The following is a 13846-nucleotide window of genomic DNA, read 5'->3' as shown; positions in this document are numbered from 1 at the left end:
AGTTCCTCATAACTTTGAAATCAAAGAAACACCTAAACATTCCAACAACTCAAACTTGAATTGTATGAACGTTTAGGCACTCTTCTCTTCCATTCTCATACGTACAAAACAAAGAGAATTAAATTTAAACTTTGAAATCAAAGAAACACCTAAACATTCCAACAACTCAAACTTGAATTGTATGAACGTTTAGGCACTCTTTTCTTCCTCGTTGTTGTAGCACAAGGTCTAAGGTGAGCTTTGGGGATTATGTGAAGTGTTTTGGAGGGATGGGAAGTGGTTGGATAGTGGCTGCAATGAAGGAGAAAAACTGCACAGAAAATGGAAGTGTTTGTAACTGAAAATGTGTATGGAAGAGTGAATGAATTTTGAGGAGTGTTGGATGCTTATTTATAGGTGAAATGGGGGAACAAAAGAGGGAATATTGCAGCTAGGAGGGGATGAATGATTATGGGTGCATGTGTTTGGAATAATGAAGGGGGAATGTATGTAATAAAACAACTAGGAAAAGTTATGGAAAGCTGGAAATGGGAGTGGGAACTCACGGCATTGTTGGGTTGTTTATGGGAGAATAAATGTATGATAATGGCTAAATAATTAAAGGGAATGAATGGGAGTGACACTAGGTTGGTTATGCATGTGAATGCAAGGAGGAAAGCTGAAAATGCAAGGGAAGCTCACGGCACAATGTTGTTTTGCTTCTTGAAATGCATGTGAATGCATTTGAGTGTAATATGAAAAGAATGACTAATTAATGTATGTAGGGTTGATATGCATGTGAATTAGGTTGGAAAGAGGTGGAAGTGGAATGTTATGCAATGATAATGTCTTGTAAAGATGCTAATAAATAATGCATGTAGGGTTAGCTAGGTTGGCTTTGTTTGGGTGCATGTATGTTAATGGTGGTTTTGCATGTGAATTGATGGATTGTTTTTGATGGAATGGATGGTTCTTTGCATGGCTATAAGGGATAGAATAAGAGAGAATGGGCTAGGCCCTTTGTTTTATGTCCAAAGTGAAAATAAGGCCTTCAAATTCGTCCAAACTTTGGCTCCATGGATAAGCTATCCAATCCATGCCCAAAAATGCTCCAAATGGCCTCAAAATGCACTTTCTTGCTCCCTAAGCCCTTAGAACCTGAAAACACACAAAAGAAGCATAAAGAACTAAAATAACTAAAGAAACATAACGTAAATGTACGAGAACAAGCCATTTAAGTCGCATGAATATGCTCCTATCAAATACCCCCACACTTAGCTTTTGCTAGTCCTCGAGCAAAACAGAATAAAAACAAATAAACAAAACGACACTAAACACGTAAAACACAACCTAAACCTTCCAACAACCGTCTTAGGGATTTCCAATGCACATGACATGTTAAAAATCATCATTCTCACAGATTTTTAGTCATCTTCACACTTAAGTACATTCTTAATCATAGTCACCATATACTAGTTCACAATTAAGCATTTAAAACCATGTTTTGAATGTAGTAACATGCCTTAGAGAATTTGCTCAATTCCTTACAAGATATGCACTCGATTTTCACTCAGAATTTCTAACTACACACCCTAATCTAGTCATATGTGAGAAGATTGATGTAAACATGAAAACGAACACTCACATATATGTATCATAAAGAGAGCAATTTCTGGAGTTAATAAGCATGTTTAGGTATGATCTCATGAATGGAATGCTACTACTTAGAATGAGAACCAGTGATTCCATAAGCTCATATCAATTTCAAACTCCGCAAATTGAAACACATAACACTCAAGATAGAAGTTGAGGGATGTAACGGGGCTAAGGGTAATGGTTTAACAAAGAAAGGTAGAGTACACAAACGTTCTTAAAGCAATAGTGAGCAAAGTATTGAATTAGGCACTTAGAATTCCCTTTAGAACGCAGAAGTTAACTTTGAACACCCAAGGGGAAGTCACAAAACTTAGGGCCATATTCAAACTTTTTGGGCCCTTTCATCAACAATCACACTTGTGAGTTCATTCTCACTTATTTTCACTCTTTTTCTTTCTTTTCTTTTTTTTTTTTTTTTTTTTTTTTTTTTTTTTTTTTTTTTCCGTGCCTCCTTTAAGACTTAGGCACATACATACACACAAAAATCCCTTCCCCCACACTTATTTTCTGCAACATATTAATAAAAAGGAATTCAATTAAGTCATGCTCACTATCCTTTAAGAACAAAGGTATAGGAAAGTCCTACTCTAGGCTAGGTAAGGGTTGATGTGGGTTAACAAAGAATAAAGGCTAAACGAGGCTCAACGGGGTTAAAACTTACAATAAATACGAAATATGGGAAGTAAGGCTATTTGGTTATGGTGGCAACTACACAACTTCATCTTGATATATGTTATGCAATTCAATGTCATGCTTTGAATGAAACGGATATAAGTTCTAGCATTTAGTTGTATCATGATACAATTGCATTCTAAGTAGTAACCAAGCAAGGAATAATGAGATCATGCAACAACTTTAGAAAACAAAGAATCACAGAAAATACTCTCCAAAGAACGTTATAGGCTCAAGTCTCTCAGGGTTGTAGCATTTGTTTGAGTTCCTTCCTTCAGGCATGTTACAAAAACGAATTTTTCTTTTATGATTGCATGTGAAGTCATACATTATAACCATAACTAAGCATAAACCAAGAGTAAATCAAACTTTTCTCTATGTTTATAATTCTTTTTAACAGTCATGCAATTACAAACCAAATCCTCGTCATAACGTTGGAAGGTACCCTAAGACACAAACACACAAAAACGACTCAAAACACTCTTTTTAGGCTTTTCAAAACATTTTCTTCAAATTTTTATGTGATTTTCGGAGTTATAAAACAAAACATACTAAAACACTCTAAAACAACTTAAAAACACCTTAAAACAGCAAGGAACAACATTTGAAGTTATGGGTGATAAAATCCCACGAATTTGCATTAACAACATTAGTTACCCCCCCACACTTAAATCAAACATTGTCCTCAATGTTTTAAGCATAGATTCACACAAAACATAAGTACACACACAAACAACAACTAAACATACTAAACATGGCAGAATGTAATTAACAAAGAGAAGAGTTTAGGGACGCAAATCTGGTTATGGAGTGTAAATTCCCTCTTCTCTTTGTTGATTGCATTGAGGCTTGATCTTGATGAATCCACAGGCTTACTCTCGAACTGGTTTCCGCCCATCATTGATTTTCCTTTGTGCTACTGGGCTGGAGGATTCTTTTGGTCTTCCCCAAAGGTCTGAGCTTATCCCTTTTATCTGTTTCTTTGTTCAATCTGTGCAGGAGTGGTCCCTTCTCTGGAAGTGTATCAACCGTTGAAGATGACTACTCGAGAGCAACGCTAGGTAAGCAATCAGGAATAGAGTCCAGGCAGTTGGCTCCAGATCGGAAGACTGACTCCAAGTGCCGGCTGATTGCTTATTTCACTTTGCCATGCGAGTAAAAACAAGGACAAAGAAAAGGACAGGGAAAGAGCATGATATGAGATACATTTGCTTTTGACCTTGATGATATGAGATACCTTTGCTTTTGAAGAAGCGGTGAAGGAATCAGCGCATGTATTTCCTCCTGGGTCATATGTACTCCAAGTATCTGGTATCATCTTTGGGGAAGAAGAAAATTTTGAGTAATTCAAAAGGCTTTGCTGGGAGTGCGCCCTCAGAGGTGAGAGAGAGTTGGTGGGCATTTTCTTCAAGTCTGCCTTGCCATAAGAGATGAAGGTCGACAAATATAGGGATTTTCTGAATAGAAAGTGGTGGTACTGCTCTTTTACCCTTTGTTGACAGACGTCTCTTCGATTTCTGAACGAACGGCTCTTCGATTTCTGCATGGCAAAAGTAGTCACGGGTGCGGCTCTTTTGACAAAGCTGCACGCGTTTTCTGAAAAGCAGAGAAAGCGTCGCCGAACTTTGCGCTTGTCGGCTAAAGACGTGTAAATGAGATGATGGCCTCCACGTGCTATCAGCTTTGTCAGATATCTTTTGACAAAGCTGAACGCGTTTTCTGAAAAGCCGCGAATGCGTCGTCGAAATTTGCGGAGGAAAATCCGGATCTCTGAATCGGTGGACGCGTCGCCATGGCTTTTTATGGAGCTATCGATCACCTCAACAAATACACTCTGAAGAAATCCCATTCTTGAAAAATCGACTCCGGCCCTTTGAGAATTAACTCCACCACCCCTTCTTTCTGAACACTTTTGAAAAATGGCAAACTCATCGAACCTTAGCTTGGAATTGAGCCTTAGCAGTGATACGGGCGTGCCGCGTCAAGGTAACGTATGGCGCCCTTCTTTCTTTTCTTCTAACGGTCCTCTCACAGGTGAAGACTCCGTGATGCAGGACGCCACAACAGCTACAATAGTAGCTAGGAACCTCCTCACTCCGAAAGATAGTAGGCTGCTGTCAGGACGGTCCGATGAGTTGGCCGTTCAAGAGTCCCTCGCACTTAGTGTTCAGTGTGCGAGTTCTGTGTCCAACATGGGCCAACGCCTGCTTGCCCGCTCCCGTCAGGTGGAATCATTGATGGCAGAGGTGGAAAGTCTCAAGCAGGAGATCCAGCAGCTGAAGTATGAGAATAGAAGTTTGCACGTGCTTGCAAACAACTATTCGACGGGCATGAAGAGGAAGCTTGATGAGCTACAAGAGTCTGAAGGTCGGATTCACAGTGACCGTCAAAGGTTCTCGTCTTTCCTCCAGAGGCACCTTTTTCCTGGCTCATCCAGCGCTTGGCCAAGTATTGAGGCCTGGAATGCTCTATCTTCGATGCCTTCTGCTCCTATGCCATCTGTTCCTACGCCTTCCACTCCGATGCCTTCCGTTCCTACGCCTTCCGCTCCTACGCCTTCCGCTCCGATGCCTTCCGCTTCAAGAGTAAAGCCACGTAGTGGGGCCTCAAGCAAACACCCTTTGTGAAGCACCATCTTTCTTTGTTTAGCAGTGCCTATCAATAAATCAAACATTTTCTCAATGTTACAATCATAGACTCACACAATTAATAAACAAACAAACAATAACAACTAAACAACCTAACAAGGCAGAAACGAAATAGCAACAAAGAGAAGAGTTTTTTTTTTAGGAATCTGGATTTGAGGTTTTTTTTTTTTTTTTTTTTTTTTAGTTAAATTTTTATCAAATTTTCGGAGTTTTATACCAAGGCACTATAAAACACACTAAAACACTCTAAAAACGCTTAAAACAGCAAGAAACAACATTCTAAGTGAAAGGTGAATAAATCCCACGAAATTCATGCAAATACAAATTGTTTACCCCCCCACACTTAAATCAAACTTTGTCCTCAATGTTTTAAGCAGAAAGTCACAACAGAGCAAGCAAATAAACAAATACGAGAAAGAAAGCAAAGTAAAGGCAGTAAAGAAAAAGAAAGGAATAAAAATAAGTCTCTTAAAGGGGTTTCCAAGTTCTTCTCTATTCGGATGCATGGGTTGCCTCCCACGAAGCGCTTTCTTTTACGTCTTGCAGCCGGACGGTACCTCCGTTTAAGCTTGACTAGGTTCCACGGCATGGAGGGGTACCTCCTCCACGACATGCTCCTCAAACATCTCGTAATAGGGCTTCAACCGATGCCCATTCACTTTGAATTCTTGCTGCGTCCTTGAACTTTTGATTTGCACTGCACCATGAGGGAAAACATTAGTAACAACAAACGGGCCAATCCATTTAGAACGCAACTTACCAGGAAACAACCGTAGGCGAGAGTTGAAAAGTAACACTTTCTGCCCAACTGTGAAGGTCTTGGTTCGAATCATTTTATCATGGAATGCTTTGGTCTTGGCTTTGTACATCCGGGCATTCTCATAGGCTTCATTCCGAATCTTCTCAAGTTCATTCAATTGGAGCTTCCTATGAACTCCCGCTGCATCTATGTCCATGTTGAAAATCTTCACGGCCCAATGTGCCTTGTGCTCTAACTCTACGGGCAAATGACATGGCTTACCATAGACGAGCCGAAAAGGTGACATCCCAATGGGTGTTTTGTATGCCGTACGATATGCCCACAGTGCATCATCTAAACGTAAGCTCCAATCCCTCCTTGTTGGTCCAACGGTCTTCTCCAAAATTTGTTTGATTTCTCGGTTAGACACCTCGGCTTGGCCATTTGTTTGAGGATGGTAAGGTGTGGAGACCTTATGGTTGACATGGTACTTTCTTAGCAACGCCTCAATGATCCGATTGCAAAAGTGAGACCCTCCATCACTTATGATTACTCTCGGCATTCCAAACCTAGCAAAAATGTTAGTTTTCACGAAATCTGCAACCACCTTAGAATCGTTAGTACGGGTGGCTTTTGCTTCCACCCATTTAGAAACATAATCAACGGCTAGCAAGATATAAGTGAAACCATAAGATGGAGGGAAAGGGCCCATGAAATCAATGCCCCAAACATCAAAAATTTCAACATTAAAGACAGGGGTTTGCGGCATTTGGTCCTTGATACCTATGTTACCCATTCTTTGGCAACGATCACAAGACATACAAAAGGTTCTAGCATCCCTAAATATAGTCGGCCAATAAAAACCACACTCTAGAACCTTGAGGGCAGTGCGTTGTGTGCCAAAATGACCACCACATGCATATGTGTGACAAAAGCTTAGAATTGAGTGAAATTCAGAATCATGCACACATCTACGTACAATTTGATCTGAGCAATACTTCCACAAATAAGGGTCATCCCAAACATAGAAACGTGCATCATTTTTAAGCTTATCACGTTGGTGCTTGTTTAGTTCATTTGGAATTTGTTTAGCCACCAAGTAATTCACTAAATCTGCATACCATGGTTCACTTACCTCAATGGATAGCAGCTGCTCATCGGGAAAAGTTTCAGGGATAGGCACGGCATGTTCATGCTCCTCGTGGATCATTCGGCTTAAATGGTCAGCCACTACATTCTCGCTTCCTTTCTTATCCCGGATTTCAATATCAAATTCTTGAAGAAGAAGAATCCAACGGATAAGCCTCGGCTTTGCTTCCTTTTTCGTGAGCAAGTACCTCAAAGCTGCATGATCAGAATAAACGATTACTTTAGTACCAATTAAATATGAACGGAATTTATCTAAAGCAAAAACCACAGCTAGAAGTTCTTTTTCCGTCGTGGAGTAGTTCAATTGGGCATCATTGAGAGTCCGAGAGGCATAGTATATGACATGCGGCCGCTTGTCTCTTCTTTGTCCTAGAACAGCTCCTAATGCATAGTCGGATGCATCGCACATGAGCTCGAACGGAAGGCTCCAGTCTGGAGGTACAATAATTGGGGCCGAGACTAGCTTCTCCTTGAGTTGGTTAAATGCCGAATTACACTCTTCATCAAACTTGAATGGCACATCTTTTTGAAGCAATCGGCAAAGAGGGTTGGACATCTTGGAGAAGTCCTTGATAAAACGCCTATAGAAACCTGCATGGCCAAGAAACGAACGTACCTCTCTAACCGAAGTAGGAGAGGGTAAGTGACGTACAAGGTCTATTTTCGATTTATCTACTGCAATTCCTTTTTCTGAAACAATATGTCCTAAAACTATACCTTGTTTCACCATAAAGTGACATTTCTCCCAATTCAAGACAAGGTTAGTTTCAACACATCGTTTCAAAATTAAGGTCAGATTATCCAAGCAATTATCAAATGAACTCCCAAATACACTGAAATCATCCATGAAAACCTCAATGATCTTTTCAACAAAATCGGAAAATATACTTACCATACACCTTTGGAAAGTGGCCGGTGCGTTGCATAAGCCAAATGGCATGCGACGATAAGCAAATGTTCCAAAGGGACATGTGAATGTGGTCTTCTCTTGATCATCCGGGGCTATCACAATTTGGTTATATCCAGAGTATCCATCAAGAAAACAGTAAAAGGCATGACCGGCTAACCTTTCGAGCATCTGGTCGATGAATGGCAAAGGAAAGTGATCTTTCCTAGTCATGGCATTTAGCTTCCGGTAATCGATACATACTCGCCATCCAGTCTGAATGCGTGTAGGCACGAGCTCATTCTCATCATTCTTGATAACAGTTACTCCAGACTTCTTGGGAACGACTTGAACTGGAGAGACCCAACGGCTATCGGAGATAGCGTAGATCACTCCGCAATCCAAAAGCTTGATTATTTCCTTCTTCACCACTTCCATCATCGGAGGGTTGAGACGGCGTTGAGCCTCTCGAGTTGGTTTAGCCCCCTCCTCAAGAAGTATACGGTGCATGCATGTGGTAGGGCTTATTCCTTTAATGTCGGCCAAAGTCCACCCTATGGCCGTTTTGTGCTCTCGCAGCACCCTCACAAGCTTCTCCTCCTCCATTGCCGTGAGACTTGATGAAATGATGACGGGCAATGTTTCGCCTTCTCCCAAAAACACATACTTCAAATGGTCCGGCAACGGCTTAAGTTCAAGCGATGGTGCCTGAACAACAGAAGGTAGCATCTTAGTGGAAACTGAATTTGAAAGTGAGAGTGGAACCTTACCATATTGTTGTGGCAATGACTCAAGTGCTGCCACAACCTCAATTATTTCTTCACTAGAACCCATGGCAAAGAATTCCTCCTCCTTGCCGTGGCCTTGCATTGGCCAAAATCCTTCATTTTTGCACTTTATGGCCTTAGTGATGGTTGTTTCCAGGGCGTCCTCGTTCAATTCTTCAAGGTATACCTGCGCCAAAGAATCGATAACATCAATGGAAAAACAAGAATGGTCATCAACGGGATATCTCATAGTTTCAGAAATATTAAAATCAATCACTTCCCCATCGAATTCCATTGTCAAGGTGCCTTTGTATACATCAATCTTCGTTCGGGCCGTCTTCATGAATGGCCTACCAAGGAGAATTGGCAAAGATGTAGAATGGGCTGAATCCTCCATGTCTAAGACGTAGAAATCAGCCGGAAAAATTAAATGGTTCACCTGCACAAGCACATCTTCCAAAACTCCTTTTGGATACGCGTTAGAACGATCGGCCAATTGTATAATTACACCATCTTGTTTTAATTCACCCAAATTCATAGATGCATAAATAGAATAAGGCATGACATTTATGGATGCACCTAAATCAAGCATGGCATGTTCAAAACGATTATGTCCAATCACACAAGGAATCGTGAAACTACCGGGGTCTTTGCACTTGGTAGGCAGTTTACGTTGCAAAACAGCGGATACATTCTCGCTTACCTTCACTACCTCTTTGTTTGCCCTTCTTCTCTTTGTATTGCATAGGTCCTTGAGGAATTTAGCATACTTTGGAACCTGTTTGATTGCATCGAGAAGCGGTATGTTCACTTGCACCTTCCGGAACGTTTCAAGAATGTCCTTCTCGCTTTCTTCCTTTTTTTCTTGCATGAACCTGCGAGGAAAAGGTACATTGGGCAGATTAGGAAGTGAAGTACATGAATTCGAACTTAATTTACCTGATTTGGCCGAGTTAGGGTGATCTGCCTCAGGTTGTGTCTTCTCTTTATCTACTTTCTGGGCAGATTTGGGATTGTTTGGCTCGGTCCCAACTTCTTTTCCACCCCTTAGGGTGATGGCCTTGGCGGATTCGAATCCTCCCTTTGGATTGACTGTGGTTGAGCTAGGAAGCTTTCCTTGCTCTCTAATCTGTCCAAGGAACTCAGAAATCTGCCCTATTTGTTTCTTCATATCCATCATCTCCTTCTCGTTATTTTCTATCCGGTTGTTTTGATTTTGCAACCCCTGCGAAATAGAGGTTAGTAATTGCATAGCTTGATTACTTTCCAAAGACGTACCTGAATGAGATGATGCCGAAGGTTGTTGGGATTGTTGGGGTGCATACGGCTTGGAATAAAAACCAGGGGGGTTTGGCCTAAATCCTCCTTGTTGGGCAGCTTGTTGTGGCTCCCTCCATTTAAAGTTTGGATGGTCCCTCCATCCGGCATTGTAAGTGTTCGAGTATGGGTTGTTTTGATTTTGTCCTTGGAAACCAATTGCATTGGCAGATTCCCACCCACCATTCTCGATTAGTTGAGGGCACTTGTCGGATGGATGCCCTTGAATTGAGCACACGCCACAAACTTGGTGTTCTTGTGCTTTTGGACCAATCACAACCTGAGAAACAAGAGAATTAAGATTAGCAAGTTGTGATTGAATTTCAGAAATAGCACTCACCTCATTTATACTTTGTTGCCTTGGGGCTTCCCTTTGGCCCACTCCTTCATATTGTTGAGCGTTGAGCGCTCGGTTGGCTATGAGAATCTTGGCATCCCTTGGTGTTTTGTCCACCAATGCTCCTCCCGCTGATGCATCAAGCATTTGACGTTCGATAGGAAGGAGGCCCTCATAGAAATATTGAAGGAGAAGTTCCTCCTTCATTTGATGTTGAGGACATGAAGCTACAAGGCCCTTGAAGCGCTCATAATAAGCCGGGAATGTCTCACCATGATTCTGTTGAATACCACTAATTTTCTTCCGTAGGAGAATCACTCTCGAAGTAGGGAAGAATTTCTCCAAGAAAGCACGCTTCATACTCTCCCACGAAGTCACAGTTCCCGGGGCTAGTTCGTAGAGCCAATCTTTGGCCTTGTCCATAAGTGAAAATGGAAAGGCCTTCATCTTCAATATACTCCCATCCACATTGACGGGGGTCATGCTCGAACAAACCACCTCGAACTCCTTCAAGTGTTTGTTGGGGTCTTCCATAGACAAGCCATGGAACTTCGGAATATGGTGTAACAAACTGGACTTGAGTTCAAATTCCTCAGTCTTCCCCTCTGCAGCCGTGGGGTATTGGATACAAAGAGGCAATGCATTATCCAAACCCGAGGCCGAAAGCTCCTTGATGGTTCTATTATCTGCTGCCATGGCTTGTTCTTCTTCAAAAATCTGATCCGTGGGCTTTTCTTCTACACCTACTTCGTCTTCTTCAAGCCCAGGTTGTGGTGGAGGTTGTGGTGGCTCTTGTTGACTCCTCGTTCTCCTCAAAGTGCGTTCAAAATCACCGTCAAAGTCGGAGATGTTCTCTATAATAGGCCGAGAGCTACGAGTCATACACAGTACCTAAAAAACAAGGAAACAAACAAACTAAGAATCTGAAATAAGAATGCACGAAAAACAAAATATAAAAATAAAGACAAAGGATTAGCAAAGTTGCTAATCCCCGGCAACGGCGCCAAAATTTGATGCGAGAATTACTTGACACTCAAATTAAACCCTCGTTTGACAATTGTAGTAGAATGGATAAGTGAGGGATCGTTCTAGACCGGGGATTAGGAGGGCTTGCTAAAACCTTCTAAATTGACTTAAAAACATAAAAACTAAATTAAAATACTCTTAACAAGACTATTATGACTCAGAATGGCTTTGAAAAACTTAAATTGTCTAAAACAATCAAATTGACTCAAATAGAAGCTAGAACTTGATTTAGACGAATTTGCAATTGTTTATGACTCCAAAAGCTTAAAGATACAAAAATAAAACAAATACGAATGATTACGACTTAACAAAATAAGGGGGGGGGGAATTGTGGTTGGACGATATTAAATTAAAAAGACAGAATATAATTAAAGGCAAAATGTAAATATGAATGTGATAAAAATATGGATGATGGAATAGCCAAGGGGTTCTTCTCCACACATGTTACACTTGCAAACAAAATTGATTCTCAGTTGGTCTTTCGATAAGTTGTGAAACTCAATGCTCCAAGTTAATTAGATCCGCTTAGATTAACTTTCAGATTTCCCTAAATTCGTTGGATTGAATGGAATACGCATTACAACCAAATTATTCTTAATCAAAGTCCCTAACTATGGAATACGCATGATAGAGACATTCAACAAAGATCATTAAGTTCAACGGAAATCATAAACATCGACGAGGCATTCGTTACTATAGAATACGTATGAAACTTATGCCAAGAATTCGTTTAACGCGATTGTTTATAAGCAACCTCCACTACTTGTGAATGTAAGTTCATAGCGATTAGGTGAAATTCACTTATATTCTAGCGTCATATTTATGCATGAAAATTAAGCTTGCAATCTCAATGAACATACATAAATAAGTTATCAATCAAACAGTTAAACGAATTGAATCCACAACTTATGAAATTCCAACCAAACGTAATCAATTCAAATTGCAAATATAAACATAGTTTCGAATCACCCCCTAGCTAAAGGGGGTTTAGTTCCTCATAACTTTGAAATCAAAGAAACACCTAAACATTCCAACAACTCAAACTTGAATTGTATGAACGTTTAGGCACTCTTCTCTTCCATTCTCATACGTACAAAACAAAGAGAATTAAATTTAAACTTTGAAATCAAAGAAACACCTAAACATTCCAACAACTCAAACTTGAATTGTATGAACGTTTAGGCACTCTTTTCTTCCTCGTTGTTGTAGCACAAGGTCTAAGGTGAGCTTTGGGGATTATGTGAAGTGTTTTGGAGGGATGGGAAGTGGTTGGATAGTGGCTGCAATGAAGGAGAAAAACTGCACAGAAAATGGAAGTGTTTGTAACTGAAAATGTGTATGGAAGAGTGAATGAATTTTGAGGAGTGTTGGATGCTTATTTATAGGTGAAATGGGGGAACAAAAGAGGGAATATTGCAGCTAGGAGGGGATGAATGATTATGGGTGCATGTGTTTGGAATAATGAAGGGGGAATGTATGTAATAAAACAACTAGGAAAAGTTATGGAAAGCTGGAAATGGGAGTGGGAACTCACGGCATTGTTGGGTTGTTTATGGGAGAATAAATGTATGATAATGGCTAAATAATTAAAGGGAATGAATGGGAGTGACACTAGGTTGGTTATGCATGTGAATGCAAGGAGGAAAGCTGAAAATGCAAGGGAAGCTCACGGCACAATGTTGTTTTGCTTCTTGAAATGCATGTGAATGCATTTGAGTGTAATATGAAAAGAATGACTAATTAATGTATGTAGGGTTGATATGCATGTGAATTAGGTTGGAAAGAGGTGGAAGTGGAATGTTATGCAATGATAATGTCTTGTAAAGATGCTAATAAATAATGCATGTAGGGTTAGCTAGGTTGGCTTTGTTTGGGTGCATGTATGTTAATGGTGGTTTTGCATGTGAATTGATGGATTGTTTTTGATGGAATGGATGGTTCTTTGCATGGCTATAAGGGATAGAATAAGAGAGAATGGGCTAGGCCCTTTGTTTTATGTCCAAAGTGAAAATAAGGCCTTCAAATTCGTCCAAACTTTGGCTCCATGGATAAGCTATCCAATCCATGCCCAAAAATGCTCCAAATGGCCTCAAAATGCACTTTCTTGCTCCCTAAGCCCTTAGAACCTGAAAACACACAAAAGAAGCATAAAGAACTAAAATAACTAAAGAAACATAACGTAAATGTACGAGAACAAGCCATTTAAGTCGCATGAATATGCTCCTATCACCAACAATGGGGATTTGTGTGAATTTAGGCTCTTGAGGTGTGGTGGATGGTGTGGTGTGAATTTGGAGTAAAGGGTGGTGGTTTTTGAGTGTTGTGGCATCATGTATTTATAGGGTGAAGGGGAGGCACGAAATTGGGCTGAAAAGGAGAGGAATTAGGACTCCAAATCACCAAAGAACAAGGACACTTTCAATCAGATTCCAAGGAGGACAAGGAATGGTCCTTGTTCTTTGGTGATTTGGAGTCCTAATTCCTCTCCTTTTCAGCCCAATTTCGTGCCTCCCCTCCACCCTATAAATACATGATGGCACAACACTCAAAAACCACCACCCTCTACCACAAATTCACACCACACCATCTACCACACCTCAAGAGCCTAAATTCATACAAATCCCCATTGTTGGCAGCAAGGAACAAAGGAGGAGCCACCTGGAGTGTTTC

This window comes from Pyrus communis, chromosome 1 (assembly GCF_963583255.1).
Source record: "Pyrus communis chromosome 1, drPyrComm1.1, whole genome shotgun sequence".
Classification (NCBI taxonomy): Eukaryota; Viridiplantae; Streptophyta; class Magnoliopsida; order Rosales; family Rosaceae; genus Pyrus; species Pyrus communis.
Note: the sequence above shows the minus strand (reverse complement) of the source record.